Raw genomic sequence first — 25,274 nt, 5'->3', positions numbered from 1 at the left:
GACGGGAAGCGGGGCTCCTCCGCTGGGCTCCCGCACCGCAGGCAGCCCGCACCGAGGGGCGGATCCGCCCGTCCTGCGGCGCATCCCTGCTGCAGGACACCCCCATCGCGGGGCACCCCATCCCCGCACACCCCCATCGCAGGGAGTGCCCCGGGAAGCGTGGTTGCCCCCAAAAGCTGCGAGCTCCATTTCTGTCAGGAAAAGCCCTTTTGCCTCGGCTCGCCCTCAGCCTGGGCACCCGCTCCTGCCCGCGGTGCCGGTGGGCACGGTTTGTTTGCACAGCGCGGCCCTGGCTCTCCCCTCCGCCGGCTGCTCGCGGCCAAGGAAGGCTTCAAGCGCTGAGTGTTGCTGTGAAGAGTTTTCATGCCGCAGGTTCAGCACAAGCAAACATGCCAAGAGGCTGAGCTCTGCTCACCCCACTTCCCTGCCCCGCTAATTCCGCCCCGGCCACCGCCGCCGATAACCCCGGGGCGCCGTCCGGCGCCGCGCTCAGCCCGGCCCCGCCAGCCCGGCAGAGCCACCACGACCTTCAGCAGCAGGTTAAAGGACCTGGGAAAATGCCTTTCGGGGCCATCATCATCTCTTTCGGGATGAAGATAGTGAAGGAAGCACACAGATGGCTAGATTTGGGGTTGAAACATCACGCGCTTCGGCTGCAGCTCTCCGCTTCCAGTTTGTACGTGCTCCTGGCATGTATTTCCCGGGCCTGGGCACATACTCGCCTGGTGCCCACATGCCACGGGCAGAGACCCTTCCGGAGCCCCTGTGCTGCCCAGCAGTGCCCAGAGCTCCTGGCCTGCCTCCCGTCCCGGGATGGATCTGCGGCTGCCAGCCCCGGCAGGCAGGGTGGTGCCGGATGGCTGTGAGCTGGTGCAGGTGCCAACCCAATAAACTGCAGGGGGAAGAGCGGGGTCTCCGGGGTGTCCTGCAGGAACAGCTGCCCACAGCCAGGTTTTGGCCCAAGCACAGCACTCAAGGTGTTTAATGCAAGGTCACAGAAATGGTGACAAAATAGACCCAGACAGAGATACGGCCTGGCCGTGAGGGAGCAGCGGGCAGGGTTAGGGTCAGGGTTAGTGTTAGTGCCACTCTCTGCCCTACAGCCCACAGCCACCTCCCGGGGCTTCCTGGGAACCCCTTGGTGTGCAGCCTGCCCCGGCCACGCTGAGCCTTCCGAAGGCACAGGCTGGGGCAGGTCCTTGCCGGGCACAGCGGAGGGACAGAGGCTCCGCCGGGAGCCCGGCTCTGCCACAGCTGCCTCTCGTCTGCAGGAGCCTCCCGGGCAGAGCGGCCTCGGCCGGGTGATTAATCTTTTGTCACTGAGGAATCGCGAGAACCAGCAATTAATAAAGCCCCGGCTTAGGCAGGAACACGGCTCTGCCGTCCCCGCCGTAAACATCGCCCTTTCCTGCCGGCCGCTCGGGATGTGCCGGCGGCCGGGCACGGGCGCAGCGCAGATGTTCCCGAGGGAACCAGGGTCAGGACTGTTTGACGAGGAGGAATCACCAGCGGGAGGATGTTTGTTTTTGTAGCAGCTGGATGTGTCTCGGGGAGGGATGGGAATGTCTTCTGTCACTCGTGGGCCGGGAGGAGGCTGGCAGGGCAGGGATAAAGCTCCTGACAAGTTTGGACTAGCTGGCGAGTTGATTAGCTGAGAGATGAAAATTCGCAGCTCGGCTCTTGCAGGGGCCGTGAGCTGCCGGAGAGATGTTTAGGGGAGGGGAGAGCACCCCGTGCCCGCTGCCCCCGGCGCTGCTGAGCCTGCGGTGCCCGGGTTGGGCAGCGCCGGGCTGGGCAGGGCACCTCGGGACAGCAGCGCGTCCCCAGGGCAAGGACATCCATGGGTGGGCACAGCCACGCACATCCATGGATGGGCACTGCTGGGGCTGTGCGGGGGCAGGCGGGGACAGGGGAGGGGACCTGGGGCAGCCTTGTGGGTGCCCCGACTTCCCCACGGGCCACCTTGGCCACCCGAACACTGCCACGGTAGCCTGGACATGCCCCACGCTCCCCCGCGGCTGTGGGCACTGGCTCTGGACGCCAGGCACTGCCCGGGGCGTTAATTTGAGGGGAGGGTGACAAAGAAAGCCGGCCTGGCAAGTGCAGCGCTGTCAGCTGAGAGCCCGGGCTGGGCTGTGTCTGATGGGACCGATTACCCGATGATAGACAGAGATAAATGTGTACAGCTGGAGGCAGAATAAATCGATGCTATATGTTGTATAATTGACTTGAAAATAAGGTAATGCCGGGCTCTTGGAATGCTTTGATCTTATCGGAAAGACAAGGAATACACTAATGGCTTTAATTAGACTTCGGGGATGAAATGAATTCGGCCTCCTGGGTGAGCTGGTTTCTGGAATTGACCACTGGTGGGGATGGAAAGGCTTTAATCAGATTTAGCTCTTTAATACCCACAATAGTGTGTGTCTGCATGTGTGATACAGACCTGCTGCTCAGGGTGTTTGGTGGGGGCTCTGAAGGCTGCATGTGCTTGGGCTTCCAGTGCTGTTGAGAGCTGGTTTTCAGTGCTCTTTTCCAGCTGAGTTTAGCTCACCAGAAGCTACAAGTTTTATTTATTGACTTCTAAGTTGAAAACAACTTGTCAAAAAGCAGTGGAAAGCTGGGAATCATTTCGTTTCCCAACAGCAGGACCATGGCAGCTGCTCCAGCAGCAAAGCAGCAAGCTGGTCATGTATTTAGTTGTTAATCATTGCATATACTGGCTACAGTTGAGGCAGGGCAAAAGCTTCTTGTCTCTCCAGGAACAGTCTTTGTGTTCCCTGTGAGCACTGGAGAAAGCAGCGTTCAGTGCTCAGAGCGTGAGCAAGGTCTGACTCAGCGCCGTGACTCAGCGGGTGAAGCCCTGGCTCGTCCCCGCCGCTGTGAGGAGGGGTGGGGATGTCCCAGCTCTCAGGGGGCTCTGCCTCTGCTCCCTCCAGGCCTGTGCCAGGCCACGTCCCCGAGTGTCCCCTGAGCAGCCTCACACCAACATCCCTGAGAGCCCGAGGGCTTGGCCGGGGCTGGGAGTTTTCAGAGCCTGCACCTGACGTTCCCTTGGTTATTTCCCAGCAGAACTGGAGTGCTTGCCTAGCAGCAGCAGCCCAGATGCTGACGTTGAACAAGCTGCAGTTATTCCTCCTGGGCTGTGTTTATGCCTTCCCTGCTGTAACTACAGACTTGGATTATTTTGGTCGGTTGACATTATCTGTTGTGCTTCCCTTATGTTAATTTGTTGGGCTTAGACGAGCTCCTGAAAAGGATTTAATAGCAAGAGCTGCTGCCAATGAAAGCACAACCTTGTTCAGCAGTCACTGTGCAGCCAAGCCCTCGGCACGCCGAGCCTCCGGGCGTGGTGTCACCTCCCTGGAAGTAGCTGAGGTTTCGTGTGAGCACAGGCAAGAGCACAGCGAGGTCAGCGCTTGCCCCCCAGGCAAAGGGGGTGGGTCCCAGCCCTGCCAAGCCCTGAGCCCCCCAGGAGCACCCCAATGGTGCTGGAGGCAGGGACAGCCCAGCCCAGCCTCATGCAGAGGGTGCCAATTTTGGTGATTCCAGCCCAAATGGCAGGGCCGTGGCAGTGACCCCCAAATTAGGGAGCAAGGATGAGGCCCCTCCTTTTCCAGATCCCCAGGGATGCCCACTCTGCATCCCTCATCCCAGAGGGGTGACCACTCACCAGTGTGGTGGTGGCACCCACCCTGGTCCCCAGGGGAACACCATGGAGCCCCTCGTGGGTGTCACCCCTCCAGCAGCTCTCCCATGGGGGAGGAGGAGGCAGAACACAAGGGGAGGAAGGGCGTGAGCTGCCAGGGACAGGCAGCACCAGGGACCTGTCCCCCCACAGCAGCCCACTCGCACGCTGCCCCGGGATGTGAGATCCCCCACGTGTGTGTGGGAAAGCTCCTCACCTCGGCACAAACACACACATCTTAGTAACATAATCTCTTAAAAGCAAAATCCCAGAAATTCCTTTTTCTTCGTGGAAAATGTTGCCTGGGGGAGAAGCTCATAATGAAGGATGAAAGCTTAATCCTTGAAGCAGAGCAGGACTGGGGGGGAAGAGTATAAACATGACAGTCGTTGCTCAGTGAGTCGGAAAAAAAAGGTGAAGGGATGAAAGTTGTGGAGGGGCAGGAGGGGGAGGGCTGTGGGGATGGGCTGTGGAGCCCAGCAGCCCTTCCTCCCTGCCCGGGTCACATCCATCATTCCAGTGCTGGCCCTGACAAATGCACAGGTGATCCTGGCAATTCCAGGAACAGAAAAATGCTCTGTGCTCTGCTGAGTGAAGGTGGGAGAGTAAATGATGCACTGTGCTCGTGTATTTCACTGCTGGGGACAGCCCTGGGTTACCAGGTGTCAGCATTAGCAGCACTGGGAAGGAGCTTTAATCAACATCAGGCACTGAGCACTATAAAATGAAGCACCAGTGTGTGTCAGATTGATTTTTCCACGTTGGCTGAGCTGTCAGCATGGACACTGTGACAATGCTCAGAAGAATGCACGGCAGGAAGCAGCTTTGCAGCCCCTCACTGCCACCCCTCAGTAAGCACCTGCCTTCTGCAAAGGCAGAGAAAACCTGTTCAAATCAAAGTTAAACCCTCTGTGGTGCTGCCTGGTTGAAGCTGAACCTCCCTGCCAGCAGGCAGCAGGAGAGGCAGGGCAGTGGCAGGGCACGTGGCAGGAGGAGAACACAGCTGGGGACAAGGACGTGGGGGCTGTGTGCTGGTGGCCACATTTATGGTAGTGGAAGGAGCTGGGCTGATGGTTTGGGGCAGAAATGGGAATTTTCCATAGTGGCTTTTGGCAGGTCCCAGTGAGCCAGGCCAGGTCAGAGCCACTGAGTGACCAGGAGGTCCTAAGACAAAAAATCTGTGAAAGGGGTTTTCCTTGCACGGCATCCCCAGTCTGAGAGGGGAAAACAAACAGGTTACACTTCTTTATTTTAATTGGCAGTGGAGCAGCAGAGGTGGGGTTACACTCTCCAGAGCCCAACCTGCTCTGTCTTTGCTCACTGCACAGCACTGCTGTTTATGGACTCAGATTCCAGCCTTCTCCTCTCTCGAGGCTGTGAAGATGTATTTCCTCTTGTGCCATTTCTCCTTCTGGCAAGCAGGCTCCCAGGTGGGTCTGGAAAATGTCAAAGTGGGAAATAAAGTTGTTTGCTGAAAAAAAAAAAAAAAAAGAGAGAGAGAGAGAGAGAGAGAGAGAAGCAAACGGGAAAGACAAAGAGGAGCAAGCCCCAGAGGTGCAGGGCGAGGTCTGCTGGGAGCCCTCAGGTAGGAGTGTGAGGACCCAGACGTGAGTCAGGATGAAATTCCCACTCTGTGCCACCACTGCCCTGGGCCCGGCTCTGGACACCACAGCTCCATCAGCACGGCTGAAGGCTCTGAACTTTTCATCCCTGGAGCAGGCTAAAAACACAGGGCAAGACAAAAAGAAATAAAAATAACCCACAGCTGACCTCTCTGGCCTGTGAAGGACAGCGAGCAGCAGGCAGGCACCTGCTCTGGTGTCGCTCTGCTGATGGGGGACCCTGCACCACTTCTGCCTGAGGGACCCTCACCTTGCCCGGGCAGTGGGAGCCCCAGGCACAGAGGTGACAGGTGACACGGCCACAGTGTGGCCAGGCTGCTGGGGCAGTGCCACCTCCACCTGCTGAGCTGCCTGGCAAGGAAAGCTCCACCTGCACGTGCTCGTGCTCGTGAGCTGGGGCAGAGCGGGCCAGGGCTGCCCGCAGGAGCGTCGGGCTGGGCACAGATGCTGCAGATTAGAGAATTAGAGAAAAGCTGGGAGGTTTCTGCTGAAGACATTTTTCCATTCGTGAGGCCATGGGGTGGAGCGGGCGAGCGGGGGGGCAGCGCCTGCAGCAACAACAAAAGGCAGAGCAAGGGGGAGGGGAGCACGAGGGAGAGATTTTTGATTCATACTCAAAAATTACCCAAACTTTATTGCCAGAATGTCTACATTTTTATGTGCTTAAGCACAGTGAGTTATGGAAATCTTAGAACAATGGAATGATCTCCTTCATTGCCCTCAATGCGTTCAAAGTCACCACCCCTCCTCAGCAAGAGGAATCTCCTTTTCTGTTTTACCGACTTACAAAAATGCCTCTGCTATCAACACCCTCCACGTGCATCTCATAAATACCAGGGTGGGACACGGGGCTATTGGTGGGTGTTTTTTATAAACCCACCTCTGCCCCAACCCTTCCTCAAGAAAGTTTTTATGGCATTTGGTTGATTTGGCAAATTTTCTGCTATAACCTGCCTGAACAAGAGGGGCTGTGAATTCCTTGACTCAGGTCCAAGCTCAGAGCTTTGTGGTTCCCCTGCTCTTGTCTTTGCTCTGTGGGAGTCCCTTATCTGTCAGTCACGTACTGATCTTATAAATCCTCTGCCTCTCCATGTGAGAGCATTGTAGGGTGTGCCTTACACGCTCCATCTGCCAGGTAAGGAACGGCAGTGCCAGCAATCCAGCTCCAGCACGTGTTTTGCAGCCCTCAACATGCAGAATGAAGTAGGTTTGGGTGGTTTTAGCACTGCAGAGCAGGCATGGAGCATCCTGGGTGCACCAGCAGTAGGAGCCGGGGGTCCCCTCCCAGCGCACCCATCCTGGGCAGGAGCCGGGGGTCCCCTCCCAGCGCACCCATCCTGGGCAGGAGCCGGGGGTCCCCTCCCAGCGCACCCATCCTGGGCAGCAGCAGGAGCCGGGGGTCCCCTCCCAGCGCACCCATCCTGGGCAGGAGCCGGGGGTCCCCTCCCAGCGCACCCATCCTGGGCAGGAGTCGGGGGTCCCCTCCCAGCGCACCCATCCTGGGCAGCAGCAGGAGCCGGGGGTCCCCTCCCAGCGCACCCATCCTGGGCAGGAGCCGGGGGTCCCCTCCCAGCGCACCCATCCTGGGCAGGAGCCGGGGGTCCCCTCCCAGCGCACCCATCCTGGGCAGGAGCCGGGGGTCCCCTCCCAGCGCACCCATCCTGGGCAGCAGCCGGGGGTCCCCTCCCAGCGCACCCATCCTGGGCAGGAGCCGGGGGTCCCCTCCCAGCGCACCCATCCTGGGCGCCGCCCGAGCAGGGACGCTCTGCCGCAGGGAAAAGTCCTTCAGGCAGCAGCTGTGCCTGCAGGGAAGTGTAACAGAGCGTGTGCGCAGCAAGGGCCAGCAGAGAGCACACGCCAGGGTGGTTTCCTTTGCCGCCGAGATAATTCCTCCCCACCCCTCCAAAGCAGCGTCTCCTGGGCTGCTCAGCCGGCCACACAGGCCTGGGCTCTGATTTACAGCCTGCCAGCTGACGGAGCTGCAGGCAGAGAAAGTGCTGAGGCGGGAGAAAATGAGCAGCAGGCCCGGAGGAGCGGGCGGGGGGCAGCGGAGGTTTCGGGAGCCGGGCTCGTCCCACCTTGGCTGCGAGCGCCGGCCGGGGCGAGCGAGCAGGGAGCAGGGAGAAGCTCCTCAGCTGCCGGGGGATGGAAATGGACGGGAAACCCCGAGGTCTGCACAAACCCTTCTGATTTCCCTCATTTCCCAGGCTCATCCCGGCCATCCTGCCCTGCTTCCAGCTCGCTGGGGAGAGGGAAGCTGGACGAGCCACAGGAAAACGTCTCCAGCCCCATAAACCCACACCATTGTTTATAATATTCCTAAGTGCCATTGCGTGATGATAGCTGTGCTCTGACAGAGAAAATTTACTTTTTTCCTTATTTTTTAAATAAAGTTTGGAGGTTGAAAGTCCCGCAGAAGATGCTTTGGCCATTATCCTGGGTTTGTTTGTTTTTCTGCCTGCCCTGAGTGACACAGGGAGGGCCTTGTCCTGCTGCTGATGTTCTGGCACTGCCACAGAACCCACAGCACGGTGCTGTGCTCAGCCTGAACCAGACAATCTGAATCCCTGCTTGTTTGCTTGCTTGCTTGCTTGCTTGCTTGCTTGCTTGCTTGCTTCCTTCCTTCCTTCCTTCCTTCCTTCCTTCCTTCCTTCCTTCCTTCCCTCCTTCCTCCCTCCCTCCCTCCCTCTGGAGCCTCCCACTGCTGAACTTCCTGGGGAGGAGGTTTGGATTTGAGGGATGACAATGAGGAGCTGTTGATGTACTGGATGAAATTTACCCCGCGCATTTCAGGCGCTGGGGGACGAAGCCATGGCTCTGTCGTTCCTGCTTGTGTGCAAACGCTCCTCCATTGGAGTCAGGCACTTTGCTGGGGGCACTGCAACTTCCTCCCATCTCCAGTTTGCTTATGTTGTGCTAAACCCAAACAAACAATCCCTGAAAGGCAGCGAGGGCTGCAGGAACCTTCTAAAACAAAATTGCAGCAGGGATTTATCAGGGCTTCAGTGCGGGACACTCAGGGATTCTGTGGAGACACTGAACCCACGGATGGGCACCTCCAGAGCACCCATGGCTCGGGGTGCCAGCAGATGTGGCTGGATCCCATGGTCAGGGATGGGGCTGACACCTCACTGGCCTGTCCTTCCATCAGCTGAGGCACGCCAAACCACAGAATTATGGAATCACAGAACATGCTGAGCTGGAAGGAGCCCCCAAGCGCCGTCAAGTCCAGCTCCTGGCCCTGCACATCAAGGGATAGGATGTTTCTAAACACACTCAAGGTGGTTTTGGACATTATGACATGCAATTAAAGATTTTATGAAGAGTTCTGATCACACTTCTTGGTCACTGTGTGATTTTTGTCATAAATCAGAAAATGAGCTGGAGAACTGAAGGGAAGGGAATGGCCAGGAGGGCAGTGGATTGGTATAGAATCACTGTGGACATCAAAGAGAGTTTGTAACAGCAACCAAGCCATGATTGATGCACAGTTGGAAAGCACCTCAAGAGTTGGAAAAACTAATTGCAAAACCCATAAACCCTGAATGAAGTACAAGCATCATGAGTCTGACCCTTAGCTTCCCATGGCTGAGCTGCTGGTCCAACAGCTCACAAGCCAGAGGTCAAGATTCCCTGTTCCTCTTTTTGATACGCATCATTCTCATTTTTCCCTGTTTTGGACACAAGAAGGAAAAACTCCCTGTGACCGAGCCGGAGGGCGAGACCCTGGTTGCTTTCCCAGCTCCTCCCTGAGCCGGGTCCGGAGGCTGCCAGGCACCCAGCCCAGCCCAGCAGGAAAACAGGACAGAGAGGGAAAAGTGCTGCAGTTTGGGGTGGATAAACAGGCAGTGGAAAGGCCCTAAATGGGAGTCCTCAGCCGAGAGCTGCCCGAGCTCTGTCGCCGTCCCCGTGCCCAGGGCCAGAGCTCCCAGCCCCTCGTGGCTCCACACGCACGGGCCGGCTTGGCAGGCATCTCTCTATCCATTACCAGTGAATACACTGGAACTGGCTGACAATGGGCTCAGAGGCTGCCAAAATCCAACATGAGGGCTGCAGATGTCCCTGGGACCGGCAAACCCTGCTGGAAGATCCCTGTGGAATGAAAGGTTACCCTCAATTTGCTTCAGATGCTGCTCGCACCGTCCGACAGCCATCGCCGGAGGAGGGGCCTCCATTGGAGAGAAAAGATAAATCCAGCTCTGTCTCCAGACTGTTCTTGTCTCCTCTGGTTCAAATTAAGGGACTCAGGTCATTTTTTATATGCTGCCATTTGTCTTTTACCTGAGGGCATTGCAGAAAAGGGAAAAAGAAAAGGTGAATCTAGCACGAAGGCAGGGAAGGAGCAGAGTCTTTAGCAGACAATTAACTGAACTGACATGGGGTTCTCCCCAAACATCAAACTGGAGATTAAACGCAGGCAGACACAGCTAATTCCTTGCCAGTGGGCCCAGTGATAAATCAGAGCAGTGGCCGTGGCTGCACGGCAGCATGCAGCCCTGATCCCAGGGGTGCTGCAAAGGCACCAGCCCTGGTCCCAGAGGAGTGGGAGACTCCCAGCTCCCACCAGCCCCGTCTGCCTCACGTCAGCACCTCCAGCTTGGTGTCTAAGACAGGATTGAAGCTGATGCAAAGATCCAGCCCAGCAACCAGACAGGCACAGGGTGGCACCAGTGCCACCACCAAAGGCCACCAGGCACTCATTGTTCCAGGCACCTGAACTGAGGGGAGAAAGCAAAGTCTTCTCACAGCATCTGCTCCGTGTTTCCACACCTCTGCCTGTGCTGGGGCTGGAAACGAGGGCTGGCTGCACAGCAAGCATTTAAAGATACTGAATTTTACCAGGTGCTGTGTTAGAGGGAAATGAGCTGCAGGAAGCCTCAGGTGAGTGGATGTCAGCACCGTGGGACGTGGGGAGCCCTGGCAGGTGCACCTTGCCTCTTTCAGATGCTCACAGAAGCCTGGCTCACCCACGTGGAGAAACTGCTTGGCAGAGGGGAAAAAAGGGGATCTGGTGCTTACAGCAGCCTGAAATGCCACAAAACCCCACCCACTGTTTGCCCTTCCCAAGAGATTTATCTAACATAGAAGCATTAAGGTTGGAAAAGACCTCTAAGACCATCAAGTCCAACTGTTGCATGCCCGTAGAAATAAGCAGACTTGGATTAGTCTCAAGGTCCACTTCCAGAAGTCAGGAGAGGCCGGGAGAGAGGCGGGGAGCCCCTCTGTGCTGCCCAGCCCTGGCCCTGGCTGGGACTGAGGATGCTCCGGGCAGCCCTGCTGCTCCCAGGGCCACATCCCTCCTCTGGGGAATCAGCTGGGGCTGAGACATCCCTGAGGGATGGCTGGTGTTTGCCAGAGCCAGCCCAGGACAGGCTGGGGGATTGATTTCTCCTGACAGGCTGCACACACGCTGCTGTTTTCATTCATTGCTCTTGACTTCTCTTCTGCCACACTGGGCAAACCTTGGCGTGGGCCCAGAGCCAGGGCTGGGGGTAAGATGTGAGCTATTTCCAGACTGTTTACGAAATTAACATCCCCAAGGTATCCCAGTGTTTGCCAAGGTGAAATCTGTGTGCATTCTGGATGATTGCATTACTCAATGACCCCTTACACAATTTTCCTTTTCTTTTAAAGCAGGGAGATTTCCACTTCCAGCCCAGCTGGGCATCCCTGCAGCACCAAGACCCCTGCCAGCACTGTGTGGGAAGGGAAACCTTGCTTTCAGCACCTGAAAACTCATCCAAGCTCCCAAATCACCTGCACTGCCTCCCTGCGAGTGCATCAGGGCAGCTGAGCTCCCACAGAGCCCCGCAGTGCCACAGCCCTGGGAAGGCCCTGGCACAGGGAGAAAAAGCATTACCTTGCCATGAATTGTCCGTGCAAAAACCAAAATAACTGCTTCAGTGGAAACAGAGAATGAAATTTAGACCTGTGATCTCTGCTACTTTTATCAGAACACAAGCAGCTCTTCCCAAAGCAGTCTCAATGTATTTGGTGATTTAATTTAAAAAAAAAGATTTTCTCTTTGTCAAAAGCAAACTCATCTCATGTTCCCACTGGAAGAAAATGTAAGCTTTTAGAAAAAAACAGTCTGATGAAAATCTGTTGCTCCTGCCCTGTTTGGAGCACCCAGGGAGAGTCCCATCCCCACACCCAGCACTCGACCTGGCTAACCACAAACCACACGCCTGCCTTGGGTCAGGCTCCTTTTTTCCAGCACTCTGATTATTTTTTCTCCTGGGGATAGGGCTGGGAAGGACTCAGCCTTCAGCTCAAGACAAATCCTGCCCTTTCAGTAAAGTGTAATAAACTTCTTCCCCTGACACATAGGAAAATGTTTTAAGGCAAGACTTTATAGAGAGCATCAATCACTTTGGAGGTGATGGAATTGCTGCAGAATTATAAGCAAGTCTGAAGTGTCTACAGAGGACTCTAAACACTGTCTTCTATTTATTCTCTGTGTCCTTTGTAAATGTAAACTTCTGTGGAGTTCAGAGGCCCTTCCGTCTCCACGGCCTGTCAATCCAGCACCTTTCACCACTGCTAAAATCACAATTAAAAAAAAGGGGGATTACAAAAACAAACACAGAGCTCGCGCGCGCGAGTGATGGCAGCGGACGGCTGTGGGAGCGGCGCTGGATCCTGCCCTGGGCCTGCAGGAGCCCTGGGCCACCTCCTGCCAGCCCTGCAGGAGCCCTGGGCCACCTCCTGCCACCCCTGCAGGAGCCCTGGGCCTGCATCCTGCCAGCCCTGCAGGAGAGGAGCCCTGGGCCACCTTCTGCCAGCCCTGCAGGAGCCCTGGGCCACCTCCTGCCAGCCCTGCAGGAGAGGAGCCCTGGGCCACCTCCTGCCAGCCCTGCAGGAGAGGAGCCCTGGGCCACCTCCTGCCAGCCCCCTCGAGCAGTGGCACCTGTGACAGCGGGCAGGAGGCAAGGGATGAGCAGGAGTGAGGATGGAGTCTGGGGGCTCCTCTGCGAGCCCATCCCACCTCTCAGAGGAGCAGGAGAGGGAGAGAAAGACCAGGGTGAAATCCCAGAGAAGACGGGGATGGAGACCCAGCTGGATGCAGGGAGTTTTTCCCCTTGCTGAACATGGGCAGGTTTTTATCTCCCCCAGACACAGGCAGCCAGGAAGGGTCACGGTGCCCTCCTGCATAAACAGCCACCGGGGCTCTGGAAGGCTCTGAGGAGATCATGCAGAGGACAGTGCACTGACAGCAGGATGGAGCTGGGTGTGGGAGAGCCATCCCAGCTGGAATGCTGCTCAGGGCAGCAAGTGGGAAGAGACTTTTTCTTCCACAGAATGAAAAAAGAGATAAAAGCTCTGTAAAGTTAGAAGACAATCTATATTAAAAACTTTTTTTTTTCACAAAATAGCTGGGAAAATTACTTTATACATTGAAATATTCCACAGCTGCTTCAGGGGGAAAATAGTCTCTTTTCAAGAACACCTTTCATGAGAGACTTCCTCTGACCCTGGAACATCCTGATCCCAGCACCCTGGACACAGAGACTGCAGGGGGACAAGTTGCAGTGTTTTGCCCCTGCCCGTGAAGGGTGAGGAAATAAACAACTGGGACCCTTTTGGTCATTTGCATTAGCAGAGGTTTTGGTAGGTGCAAAGAGCTCTGCCCAAAACTGCACATCCACAAGCATCACTCCAACATCGAGTCAAAGAGGGAAATTCCTGCAAGGGTCAATCCATGACCCACCTTACCTGTGCCTGAGGGACAGCCCTCAGTCCCTCTCCAGCCTTGCTGGGAACTTGCTTTGCCACTCGCTGTAGCACTGGTTCTTGCCAGCATCTCCAGGTCTCTCCACAGCCCTTTGCCTCAAAACCCTCATCAAAAAGCAATTGTTTCCGCAGAAAAGCAGCGTTTTGGGGGCTCCCCTGTAACACCCTCACCAAGCCGTGCTGACAGGCCGGAGCTCAGAAAGGGGCAAGGGGTGGAGAGGTCCCCACGCACCTCCTGATGCTCGCTGTGATCCCCCATCCCCTGCAGGGCCGGGCTCTCAGAGCTGTGACCGCCGCATCTCCCGCAGGTGCTCGTCCCCCGGAGCGGTGGCCCCGCGGGCCGGTACCAGCCGGGCCGGTACCAGCCGGGCCAGCCAGCCGGGTCGGTACCAGCCGGGCCGGTACCAGCCGGGTCGGTACCAGCCGGGCCGGTACCAGCGAGGTCGGTACCAGCCGGGTCGGTACCAGCGAGGTCGGTACCAGCGAGGTCGGTACCAGCCGGGCCGGTACCAGCCGGGTCGGTACCAGCGGGGTCGGTACCAGCGAGGTCGGTACCAGCCGGGTCGGTACCAGCCGGGTCGGTACCAGCCGGGCCGGTACCAGCGAGGTCGGTACCAGCGAGGTCGGTACCAGCCGGGTCGGTACCAGCCGGGCCGGTACCAGTCGGGCCGGTACCAGAGAGGTCGGTACCAGCGAGGTCGGTACCAGCCGGGTCGGTACCAGCGAGGTCGGTACCAGCGAGGTCGGTACCAGCCGGGTCGGTACCAGCCGGGCCGGTACCAGTCGGGCCGGTACCAGAGAGGTCGGTACCAGCGAGGTCGGTACCAGCCGGGTCGGTACCAGCGAGGTCGGTACCAGCGAGGTCGGTACCAGCCGGGCCGGTACCAGCCGGGTCGGTACCAGCCGGGCCGGTACCAGCGAGGTCGGTACCAGCCGGGCCGGTACCAGCCGGGCCGGTACCAGCGAGGTTGGTACCAGCCGGGCCGGTACCAGCGAGGTCGGTACCAGCCGGGTCGGTACCAGCCGGGCCGGTACCAGCCGGGCCAGCCAGCCGGGCCGGTAGCCAGTAGGTAGCGCTGCGGGTCCGTCCCTGGCCCCGCCGGCTCCGCCGCGTCCCCGGACCGCCCTGCGGGGTCCGTCTGTCCGTCCCGACCCAGCAGGAGTGGCCGCGGGCGATGCCGAGCGCTCCACCCGCTGTCTGCCGGGACCCCCAGAGCGGGACCCGTCCCCCGTGGCTCCTGTGAGGAGCGCTGCTGCTGCCGGACCGGTGCGGCAGGGAACGGAACACGGCCGCCTTTGCAGCAGGTCTTTTTCCTGGCATGCTCCAGAATGCTGAAACATTCCAGCGGCCGCGGCGTTCCGCTGCCTCCTGGCTGCCCTGCGAACAGCTGATCCCTGTAGGATCGCACCCGCAGCCTTTCCCAGCGCTGACCTGGAGCATCCCTGCCTCCCCAGCCCACCCCGTGGCCTCCCGCCCTGCCTTCAGCTGGTTTGTTTGCACTGAAGAGTCGCTGTAGCAGAAGTGCAATTCCAGCAAAAGCTGGCAGGGAATCCAGGGGCCAAGTCCGGAGTAAATTCTGATAGTGCTGTGTTTACATCAGGAATTTCTTTGGCAGATTAATCACATGAATGAAGGAGCAGATGGGAACTGGCTGCAGACACTGTAAGGGAATTCCAGCGCAGGGCCAGGCTGGCAGCTCAGCCCTGGAAGCGCCACTGCCGGGACCAGCCCTGCAGGAAGCAGGGTGAGGTCAAACAGGGATCAGGGCTGGAGAAAAGTGGCACCCAGAGGGGAGCTCTCCTCCAAGAGCCAGTCGAGAGCAGCCAGGGCAGCAGCTCATCCCCTGGCACACGCCAGCCCGTCCTTCCCAGGCTCGTGACATCCAAGAAATAGTGGGTATCAAGGGCATCAGGAAGGGGCTGCAGAGGGGAGCAGATGGGACCCTTCAGCTGGGAGCACATAAAACTCAGCGCTGTGTTAGTCATCAGCTCCCTCGTGTTCCTTCCTCTGCTGGGGGACACGACTCTCGCAGCAGCGCCGACAGCTGCTGGTGTTTCTGTCAGCTCCAATAAACAGCCCTGCTCAGTGCCACGAGGGGAGAGGGAGCTTGGGAGCTCCATCCAAAAATAACAAGTTTGAGGTATGAGATCCTGGCCAGCCCAATGGCTCCATCTCTCCTCCAGTTTGCCAAGCAGGGTCTGAGGGCCAGGATGCCCCACCGTCAATAAAGCTCTGTCCCCTTGCCCACTGTCCCAGCACCCACCTGCTGCGTGGCTGCATTGCCCATTGCATGGCTGCATGGCTGCATCACCCACTGCGTGGCTGCATCACCCGCTGCGTGGCTGCATTGCCCGCTGCATGGCTGCATTGCCCGCTGCATGGCTGCATTGCCCACTGCGTGGCTGCATTGCCCACTGATTGGCTGCATCACCCACTGCATGGCTGCATTGCCCACTGCGTGGCTGCATTGCCTGCTGCGTGGCTGCATTGCCCACTGCGTGGCTGCATTGCCCACTGCGTGGCTGCATTGCCTGCTGTGTGGCTGCATTACCTGCTGTGTGGCTGCATTGCCCACTGCATGGCTGCATTACCCACTGCATGGCTGCATTGCCCGCTGAGTGGCTGCACGTGCTTCAGCTCCGGAGCAGGGAATCACACTCATTAACATTCCCACAGTGACATCTCCAAAATACTTTGGGGATAAATTGGTTGCTGGCTGATTTGCAAAGCATTTAGGCAAAGTTATTAGGAGGAAGGTTGGTGGGGAGCCAAGGGCTGGACCCCGCGGGAGGCTGCGTGCCTGTGGGACCCTTGGATGCTCCTCCCATGGCCCTGGGAGCCCAGCCTGGGCCCCACAGGCTGCCAGCCTCACACAGCAGTCAGCAAACGTGGTGTAACTCACCCTCATGAAGGGCTCAAGGGCCCTGGCGCTGCTGGATAAACAGGACCTTGCTGAATGCACACAGTGTCCTGGCAGGGCCCTGGAGGCATCTCAGCATCTTCACAAAACCCCCTGTGACTGCGAGTGGCACCAGAGGGCCCCCAGAGCCCAGTGCCCACTGCCTGCCCACAGCCCTGGTCATGGACAGGTGCTGGTGGGCAGGATTCCGACAGCCAAGGGGGAACTGGTCATCTAAAACAGCCAGGTAAGAAAGCAAAAAGCCCTCACCATGTTCTGCATAGCCACAACTCCACACACCCGTGCAGACCAAAGCAGTGGCCAACGGCACCCATCACTCTCCTCTGGCCCACCCTGTCTGGAGGTGATGTGGAGTTCTGGGCTGTTACAGGGCTGGAAAGCTGTGGCTGGAAAACCTGAGATAGGAAGAGAAATGTCGCCCCAAATTTATTGTATTTACTTTCTCCAGTGTTTTCAGAATTTTTTAGTCTTCAATAGTTTATATTATACACATTTATCAGCTTTCTGTCAGGCTTTTAACCCCGGATTCACTGTCTCAGGTTATACTGGAAAGCGATGAAATGGGCATTCCTGGAGCTTCTGCTCCACTGGAGGGTTGTGGCCAGATTTAATCAAATGGCCAGAGGAGCTCAGTGCGAGGCTGCTGCGCAGTGAAACCTTCAGTGTCCCTGGCACTGTGCACTTCCCATGGATCTCCACACCCTCACAGCTGCCAGAAGAACCCCCCGTTTTATTACCAGCTCTAGCCACATATTCTTATTCATCAGCACTGGATTTTTTAATTTTTTCAGTGGAGAAATAGGCAAACCCACATGTTATCAAAAAATATTTGCAACTGAAATGGCCTTTTCTGTAGCAATCTTATTTTTAAAGAGCATTTTCAGCCCTCCAAGAAGCCAAGGCAGACAGCAGCAGCTCCAACCCCACCAGGCCATGTCCTGCCTGCAAGACCCAGCCCCGGCAGGAGGGCAATAGTCCTGGAAATAAGGGGAAATCAAACAAATGAAGGGAGGAGTGAGCAAAAATGGCATTTAAATCCTGGCAAACGTATAGATAATGAGTAAATTAACTCCCTGGCTGTGACCTATTGAACAGCAGAGCCCCAGAAGCGCACAATGGGATCAAAGGCGGAATTTCCCGTGCTCGGGCCGGGGTGCCGGGCTGCGTGCCCGCCGTGCCCGGGGGCCCAAGCTGCTCAGCAGAGTTCAAAGGAGCCCACACAGCCTTGCACAATTCCCAGGTTTTTGGGGGCTTGCTTCCCGGGGGGAGGAGAGCGGGCTGGCGGTGCCCCAGCGCGGGGATAATGCGCGCTCCCGCTGGCAGGATTAGCCATATAGCAGGACAGCTGAATCAGACGCTCAGCCCTTAACAGGATTACGCTCCCGGGAGCTCCAATGAAAATACAGACACCCTGCCCACGGGCAGCCCCCCTGCCACGGCGGCCCCCGGGGTGGGAGCCTCCAGGGCTGTTTAAAGTCGTGACAAAGCGTGGGGCTGAGCTCCCCGTGGATCCGCAGGGAACGGGCTCAGCTTTCTGCCAGCCGCAGGGGATCCACACAGGGACAGCAGGAAGCAGTTGTGAACTGAAAGAGCAAGATTTGGATTGGCTGCTAGGAAGAAATTATTTGTGCAAAATGCCCTGGCACGTGTTTCCCAGAGAAAGTGTGGGTGCCCCATCCCTGGAAGCATCCAGGGCCCACCTGGACGGGGCTCAGAACAAACTGGTCTAGTGGAAGGTGTCCCTGCCCTTCCACAGCAGGCTTGGAAGGAGGTGAGCTGTAAGTTCTCTTCTAACACAAATAATTTGAAGATTTCTATGATTTAGGCTCCTCAAGCTGAGCCCAGCTTTGCAGCTGCCCCCAGAGCATCCCAGCAGGCAGGAGCAGGACGCTGAAGCCACTGGAGTTAATTCAGCTGGAGCTAATTCAGCATCCTGTATCACCAGCAGAGCAGCACATGCTGCCCTCACCCTCACCACAGCAGCCAGACTTGCTGAAAGCCCCCGAGCCACAGCTGAGGTGTCCCTCTGGCAGCAGGGACAGCGTGTGGCAGGGCTGGTGGAGCTGGGATCCCACCCCAGCACCACCAGGAGTGAGCTGGAGCACAGAGGCTGATCCTCTGGGATCTGCAGGGCAGACCTCACACACTCTGCGGGGCACTGGGCAGGGAAGGGGTGCCCATCAGGACAGCACAGGGGCAGAAGAGGAGCTGGTGAGTCTTCTCCACTGCCAGGGTTGAGGGCCCTGCTACCCAGAGGGGGTCTTTCAATATTCTTCTTTTGGAAGGATCAAACCTTCCATTTCCATGGAAACACAAACCTTTAGGTGTCCAACCTCAGGGTCTTTGCATTCCTCCAGAGAGGCTGGATGCTTCTCAGGTCACACTCCTCACCACCAGGATTAACTGAATAACCAGGTCAAAAGCAGTGCCTGGATTCAGCTCAGCAAGGGGCTGCTCTCATTACATCTCTATTTCCTTGAAAAGTGGATTTGCACCAGACCAGACATTTTTAAGGTACGGGGAAGCACCAAGCTAAAGAGAGATGTACATTTTCCAGGTTAACAATGATTTTCACCGGCTCCTGGAATCACCACAATAGCTCTTGACAGCAGCACACAGGTTATCAGAGCAAAGGCTGAAAGCACAGCTTGCTGCCCTGACTCCTTGTTGGATTTCTGAGAGGCTGGCAGCTGAAAAGCTGATCCAATTTATCCACAGTTCATTATCCAACATAGCATGACATTGGGACACTCACAGACATAATCCAGCTTCCTCCTGCCTTGCAAGATGCATTGACCAAAGGCAAGAAAGCAGAGCATTAATAGCTCTCCCCTGTGCAGCTGAATCTGGGCAGCAGCAATGAGATCCTTTGGGCTATTTCTATCCAATATCACACAAGAGTAAATCAGAAGCTTCTACAGACCTTCATTAAATTTCTCCCCATTAATACCAACATAGCAGAGATCAGAATTTATCCTTTCTTTATGTTTTTCTGATATTTTAAAAAATGCTAAAACTCTTCAGCTTCTAGCTGAGCTTAAGATAAAAGTTAACCTCTGAACCACAGCAGTATCTTTCATGTAAGGCACAATACAGAGAGGGCTTTTTACCGTGGGTTTCACTCAGTGATGTGTGTTTCAGACTGCATTTTCCCCCATCCTCACCTGACTCTGGGAGGCAGGGTACAAGGAACTACTAAATTTCACAAGGGATTTCTGAAGGTGGCAAGAGGCACCAAGAGTGCCCATGGAATGAGACCGGCCAGGAGTGAGTGTGAACCTTGCTCCATTCCTGAAATTCTTCTAAGCCAGTCTGGACATGCCATGGAGCACCCTGTTCTCGTGGGAATTGTCCCTGCCCATGGCAGGGGGTCAGAACACGGCCATCTCTGAGGTCCTTTCCAACCCAACCATGCTGTGATTCTGTGATCAGCAAGAGAAGAAAGAGGCCCTGTTCTCTACCCCTGACCACCTGAACCACACCTGAGAGACCATATTTTATGCCTCCCAGCCCTGGCTGCTGCCCTGACAGGTGCCCCAGGGCAGTGTGAGGGCTTTGTAATAACCTGTTATCTGATCTGAGCTCTCTGGCCTTTCCTCTCTGGCAGACAGTCCTTCAAACCCATTCAGGGATGATGAGTCACTGAAGAAGCACTTAAAATCCATCCTGGATGATAAGGTTAGAGCTATGTGTGGTGCATTTCCTGCCCTAGTTTGGAGTTATGCTGGGGCTCCCCACACTTCCTCACTTATTCCACTTTCTTTCTCCTTCCAAATCCCCCACCATGCTAAGTTGCAAAACCTCAAGCAGTTCAGTGGAGGTTCATCAGGACTCAGTGACCACACTGGGCTTCAGCAGGGAGCAGGCAGCAAGGATGGATCAGGCTTGGGGAGCCACAGCACTACCTGCTTCAAAGGGCAGAAAACACCTGTGGAACTTTGACCAGGAGAGCTGCTGCTGTGATGCCACCAGCCCAGGAGCTGCTCCTCACTTGGCTGAACAAAGCAAATAATCTCAGCCACTCAGCTCCTTTAGACCTTTCACCATGCTCATGTCCCTCATTTGGACAGTCTCTAACAGCTTCATAACTTTCCTGTACTGTGGTGCTCAAAGGTGTCCCCAGGACTCGAGGTGAGCCTGCGGGTCACCTTTGCCCAGGTGGCTCACCTTTGCCCAGGTGGGTCGCCTCCACCCAGGGAAGATGACCCCTGTGCCCAGGAGCTGAGGGTGGGCTCATGACAGCAGCATTAAATCCTCATCTCTGTCAGGCACCCATCTGAGCCCTGTCCCTGGCTCACAGCGTCCCCCTCACTATCAGCAGTGTAGGATAAGAAATTTGCCTCACGTTAGTGAAATGATTATTCTTGATACTCAGACACTGATCATATTCCTGAGGAAAAGGAAACATAAATCCCTCCCTGCACTGACAGCAGCAGCCCGCATCCCTAGATAGGAGCAGCTAATTAAACCTGGCCATTCCAGCCAAAGCCCAGCCAGCGTGTTTGTGCAGGCTTTGCGGCCAAAGCACGTGAAAGATTTGGCCCAATTTCCCCATTTTCATTAATCACAGGGAAAATTCTCCACTTAGAAACAATGCTGGAGATATACCTGATAGGGCTTTTTTCTCCCTTGGCCACTTCCCACTTGGCAACAGGGATGAAGTTCTGCCTTTGCAAAACATTTTGAAACCTGTTTCTGTTCCAATTCAGAATCACCCACCCCAAAGCTTTCCAGGTTATCTGTAAAGTAAAACCTAGAGAAATTGATAGCTTGAAATGCTTCAAACTGATAAACTCAAAATATATTATTTTAACTGTAATTTTGGTTTGTGTTATAAAGCAGAGTGAAAATGTTAACAACCACAGTAAATGATTATGAGGCAGAAAATGTTTAAAACCACAGAACAAATAGCCTTTCGAAATGGGAAATGTTATTTTGAAATTGAAGAAATAGAATGTTTTTGCCCTGGGGACCACCTTCACTTTCCTCCAAAGCTTGACAGAGTTTCACAAAACATTTCAAGTTTGATGTGCTGTGTTTTGGGGGGAACTGGGCTGTGGCTGCTGGGGAGGGTAAGGAGAAACTCCAGGAGCAAAGAAAACAGCTGGAATCCAGACAAGGTGCCCCCGTGCCACAGTGGGATCAGTCCCTCCAGCTGGGCTCCAGTGCTGGTTTAGGGCTGGTTTAGGTTTGGTTTTGGTGCCCCCGAGCCCCATTTTGCTGTGTCCAGAGGAGACAGAGCCGTGCAGGCGAAGGCAGCTGCTCCGGGATGACGAGCGGGCAGCCCGCGCTGCTCCACTCCTGTGAAAACCCACCCCAAACCCTTCCCTGGTTATAAATAAAGCAGCCACTGACCTCGGAGATTAATCAGTGGGCTGGTGTCTCTGCGTGATGTCACGGCGTGTTTTTCCGCAGGCCTGCCGAGTGTCAGCCCGTCTGCGCGGGGTGCTGGCCGCGCTCCCGCCCGCGCGGCGCTCGGACCGAGGGGACCGCGGCTGCCCGGCGCACTGCGGCTGTTTCCAGCTGCCATCGCACCGGTTCCGCCCTCGGTGACTGCCGTGGCTAGCGCAGCTGGGTTTGGGGCGATCCATCTGCACGTGGCGCTGCCCCAGCCTGTCGGTCTGGTGGGCGAGGAAAGGAGGGATGGAGCCAGGTCCGAGCTGATCCGCAGTGTGGGATGGATCCTGTGATGGGAAACCAGTTCCCTCCAGTGCACCACACCTGGCAAAGGCCTCGGGAAGGCACAAAAGCTCCTGTTTGGAAACCCAGGTCTGACATCAGGGCTTTAATTTCACTACTTGACCTATATTCCTGCTTGCAGTTGAACCTACAGCCTGATCCCCTTCCCATGGCTACCAGGCAGGAGCTGCTCAGCTCCAGCGGGCACCAGTGGGCTCACGTGGGAGGCACAGTGTCCCCACAATGTCTGTGCCCAGATGGCAACAGAGGCCAAAGGGTCACACACACGGCATGGCTGCACAGCCAGGCACTGCATGTGCACACAGCAATTCACCAATGAATCTGAGCAGGAACAGGGCAATTAACGCTGGGAGCCGGGGATAGACGGAGTGAGCACACGCTGTCACTCTGCTAACAGGACTGCCTCGTGCCTGTTTGTTTGGCTCCTGTTTCTATGGAGGTGAGGGCCATATCAAAGGGGCAGCCCACTGCTCTGGTTGTTTGTATCTACCCAAAATGCATTCTTACCATCTCAGAGCCCAAGGAGATAGCCAGGGGCTAAGTGGGGACTGCTCAGCCTTTGGGAGCTGTGTTCTTTTGGGGGATAAAAGAACTCAGCCTTCCTACCACAGCCAAGTGCTGGAGTCACCAGGACTCAACACTCACCTTTGCTGGACCAGGCACAGCTCTCAGAGGGCTGGGCTCCCATGGCCCTCATGTCCCAGTGCTGTCCCTCAGCAAGGAACCCCTTGCCCACCCCAGAAAGAAGCCAAGCCCCTACCCTGTCTCCAGACAGCTGGAACTGCTCCTGAGCATCCTCCTCGGCACAATCTGGAGAACGTGGGGGTGCAGGCAGCAGATACCCCAGCATGGAGCAGGACTGCCTGTCTCAAGCCACTGGTACCACTTCACTGGTGCCACTGTACTGGGCAGTGACAATGTCCAGCACTGTGTCCCCTGTGTGCTGTGGCTGGAGAGGAAATGAGCTCAACAGAGGCTGCAGTCCCAGCAGCCACAGCCCCTCACCAGCCCCTTCTCTACAAGTCCAGGAGCTTGGTCCAGCTGCATTATCAACCCCAAAATAAGTTCCCAATAAATATGTCTATAATAAGTCTTTGTTCCCTCAGAAAAAGGGCTTCCCATGAGGTGAGCCAGCCTGGCACTGAGGGTTATCCCAGGACAGTGATTTTTCCCCTGGCTGTGATTATGCAAGGCTCGGAGCTATTCCTGGGACTGCCACGTGAGAGGTGAGCTCCCTGGCTGGGAGGCACGGCAGCCATCCCAACGCCACCTCTGCTCCCACCCAGCACCTGTGCCTGCACAGTGACAGCAGGAGCCCAGCCCAGGAGAGCCAGCTGGAGAGGGCAGGGGCGGCTGACATCCCCCTGCCTCCATCTCCAGCCAAGAGGGGGCGGCTTCTGCAGAGAACGGGGGGTCTGCTACCCATCCATGGCTTGCAAACCCTGTCTGATGGTGCCTTGAGCACACTGCAGGCTGGATGTCACCCACGGAGCAGCTCCTCGGAGCAAGGAATGCTACAGACCAGTCTTGCCCGTGCATTTACTTACCCTGTTCTCCTCCTTAGGCATAACGCTGACCATGGACTGTCCCTGTGCCCCTCGCCACAGCTCTGTGTGTGACACTGCGCCCTGCAGCTGCTCCAGCGTTCTGGCATGAGCAGAACCACCTTCAGCACCCAGAGTAAGTCTGTGGAATGACTGACCTGCTAAGAAAATAGAGAGCCGTTCCTTTGAAGTTAATGAATTGTGAAAACCTTTGAAAGCAGAGCCTTGTTTATTTACTCGCCACAGCTCATGTGGATGAAGCACCCAGTCACCCTGAGCACGGCTAATTTGAATGGAAGATCAAACATGAGGCCCTGCCCCGTTGGAGGAGTGAGAGCTGCCCTGGCCTCTTCACTGCCCAGTGCAGGGAGAGCCTCCTACAAACCCAGGGCAGTCCATGGGCTGTCAGGTGGGTTTTATGGAGAGAAACATCAAATAAGCCACCAGGCTGACAGAGAAATTCAGTGTCCTGGGTGCAAAGCTCTGGCACGCAGCCTGAGCATTTCACTTCGACACCAGAATTCAGCTGTGATCCCTCCTGTCCTCCCAGGGCTGGCGCTGCTGCCTGCACTGCTGCCTCTTGCTCTCATCCTGAGTTTCAGCCCGAGCCAGGGGTCTCTTGCCCAGCACCACATCACAGCCAAGACCTGCACATTCACATGAACATCGTGCTTGTCACCTCCTCCCTCTCCCTCCCCACGAGAGCAGGACACTCAGGCTCCTGTCTTTGTGTAGAAACAACCCAGTAACAGAGAAAAGCCCACAAAACAGCCACAGCAGAGCATCCAGCATTCTGCCCAATGCAATGGGTCTTCTAAACAAATTCACAGCCTTCCACAGTCTATAAATATCAGCCTTTCCAGTGCCACCACTCTGGGGGTAAGCTGTAATGCAATATTCTGTGCGGGCACTCGGACAAAAGGACAGCATCCCACCAGCACCAGCTTTCTGTCACTGCAGTTTTCTGAAGTATAATTGGATTATAACCATGTGTGAGCTTCTAGCCCCTATTTCTCTCAGGCTGGGGAAATCTCTCTCTGATCTGAACAACAGGAATAGGAAGGAATGAGCAGAATGAGCTGAGCTGGCTCATGGGGAAGGGGCAGCTGAGGGCTCTGGCAATGGGGAAAGGACTTTGGTAGATAATGGGGTTTAAAATCCCAATAATTAATCAGGTATATCACAAAAGTGCTGACAATGAGAGGTGACCAAAATGCCTGCTCATCTCCATGGTGTGGAAGGACCAGCCAAGGAAGAGGGAACTGCCAGGCAAGGTTGGTCTTCACCAGCTGTCAGTCACCAGTTTTAGAATGATGAAGGAAGGAAAGCTAAGAGCCCAGGGCAGCTCTCCCTGTCCCACAGCCACAGGCGACAGAGGCACGTAGAGAAGGGAGTGCAAAGGGCTGTGTCTGAGCTTGGGCACTGACACCCCATGGCGGCTCTCGCTGTGGCCAGCACCATCCCGGGGGAGTGTATGCCCGCTGTGTTCCTGTCCCCAGACCGCTGCCTGCAGGTCCCCGGGCACCTGTGGGGTCTGCACCACCTCCGCCCCATGGCTGGGACCCTCTCGGCCGCCCCGCCAGCTCCCGGCAAGGCGATCCCCGTGCATGCCTGCTCCTGTCCGCCCCCGACGCAGCCGCCGGCGGGGCGCGGAGCCCCGCGGGGCCCCGCGGAGCGCGGCTCACCCGCGGTTTCCCACCCAGCAGTGACACCTGGCGGGGGCGAGCGCGGGCGGAGCCGGCCCCGGCCCCCGTATCCCGCATCCCGCATCCCGCATCCCGCATCCCGCATCCCGCATCCCGCATCCCGCCGCGCCGCTGAGCTCCTTCCCGGGCGGGGCCCGACGGGGCGGCCGCGAGCGGCGGCTCCGCTCTGCATCCCCGCGGGTGCGGGCGCGGCGGTGGGAGCGGCCCCGGAGCGGGGCGGCGGCGGGGGCAGGAGCCCGGAGGGGGCTGTCCGACGTGCCCTCGGGGAGGCGGGGGTCGGTCCGGCCGGAGCGGCGGCTCCGCGTCTCTGACTCTGCCCAATGAGAGCCCGCAGCACGGCGGGCGCCGGCAATATTTGG

General features: G+C 56.7%; 1 long non-coding RNA gene across 1 annotated transcript; it reads right to left on the bottom strand.

The window, feature by feature from the left end:
• Positions 1–4,878: 4,878 nt before the first annotated feature.
• On the bottom strand, positions 4,879–24,843 carry LOC132338402 (uncharacterized). The gene is made up of 3 exons (XR_009489441.1): positions 23,213–24,843; positions 21,321–21,718; positions 4,879–5,124 (listed from the first exon to the last, which is right to left on the bottom strand). It is a non-coding gene; the product is annotated as an uncharacterized LOC132338402 (long non-coding RNA).
• Between the last annotated feature and the right edge of the window lie 431 nt (positions 24,844–25,274).

Source organism: Haemorhous mexicanus, chromosome 25, assembly GCF_027477595.1.
Source record: "Haemorhous mexicanus isolate bHaeMex1 chromosome 25, bHaeMex1.pri, whole genome shotgun sequence".
In the NCBI taxonomy this organism is placed as follows: Eukaryota; Metazoa; Chordata; class Aves; order Passeriformes; family Fringillidae; genus Haemorhous; species Haemorhous mexicanus.
The sequence above is the reverse complement of the archived record's forward strand: the minus strand, read 5'-3'. Positions and strand labels throughout refer to the sequence as shown.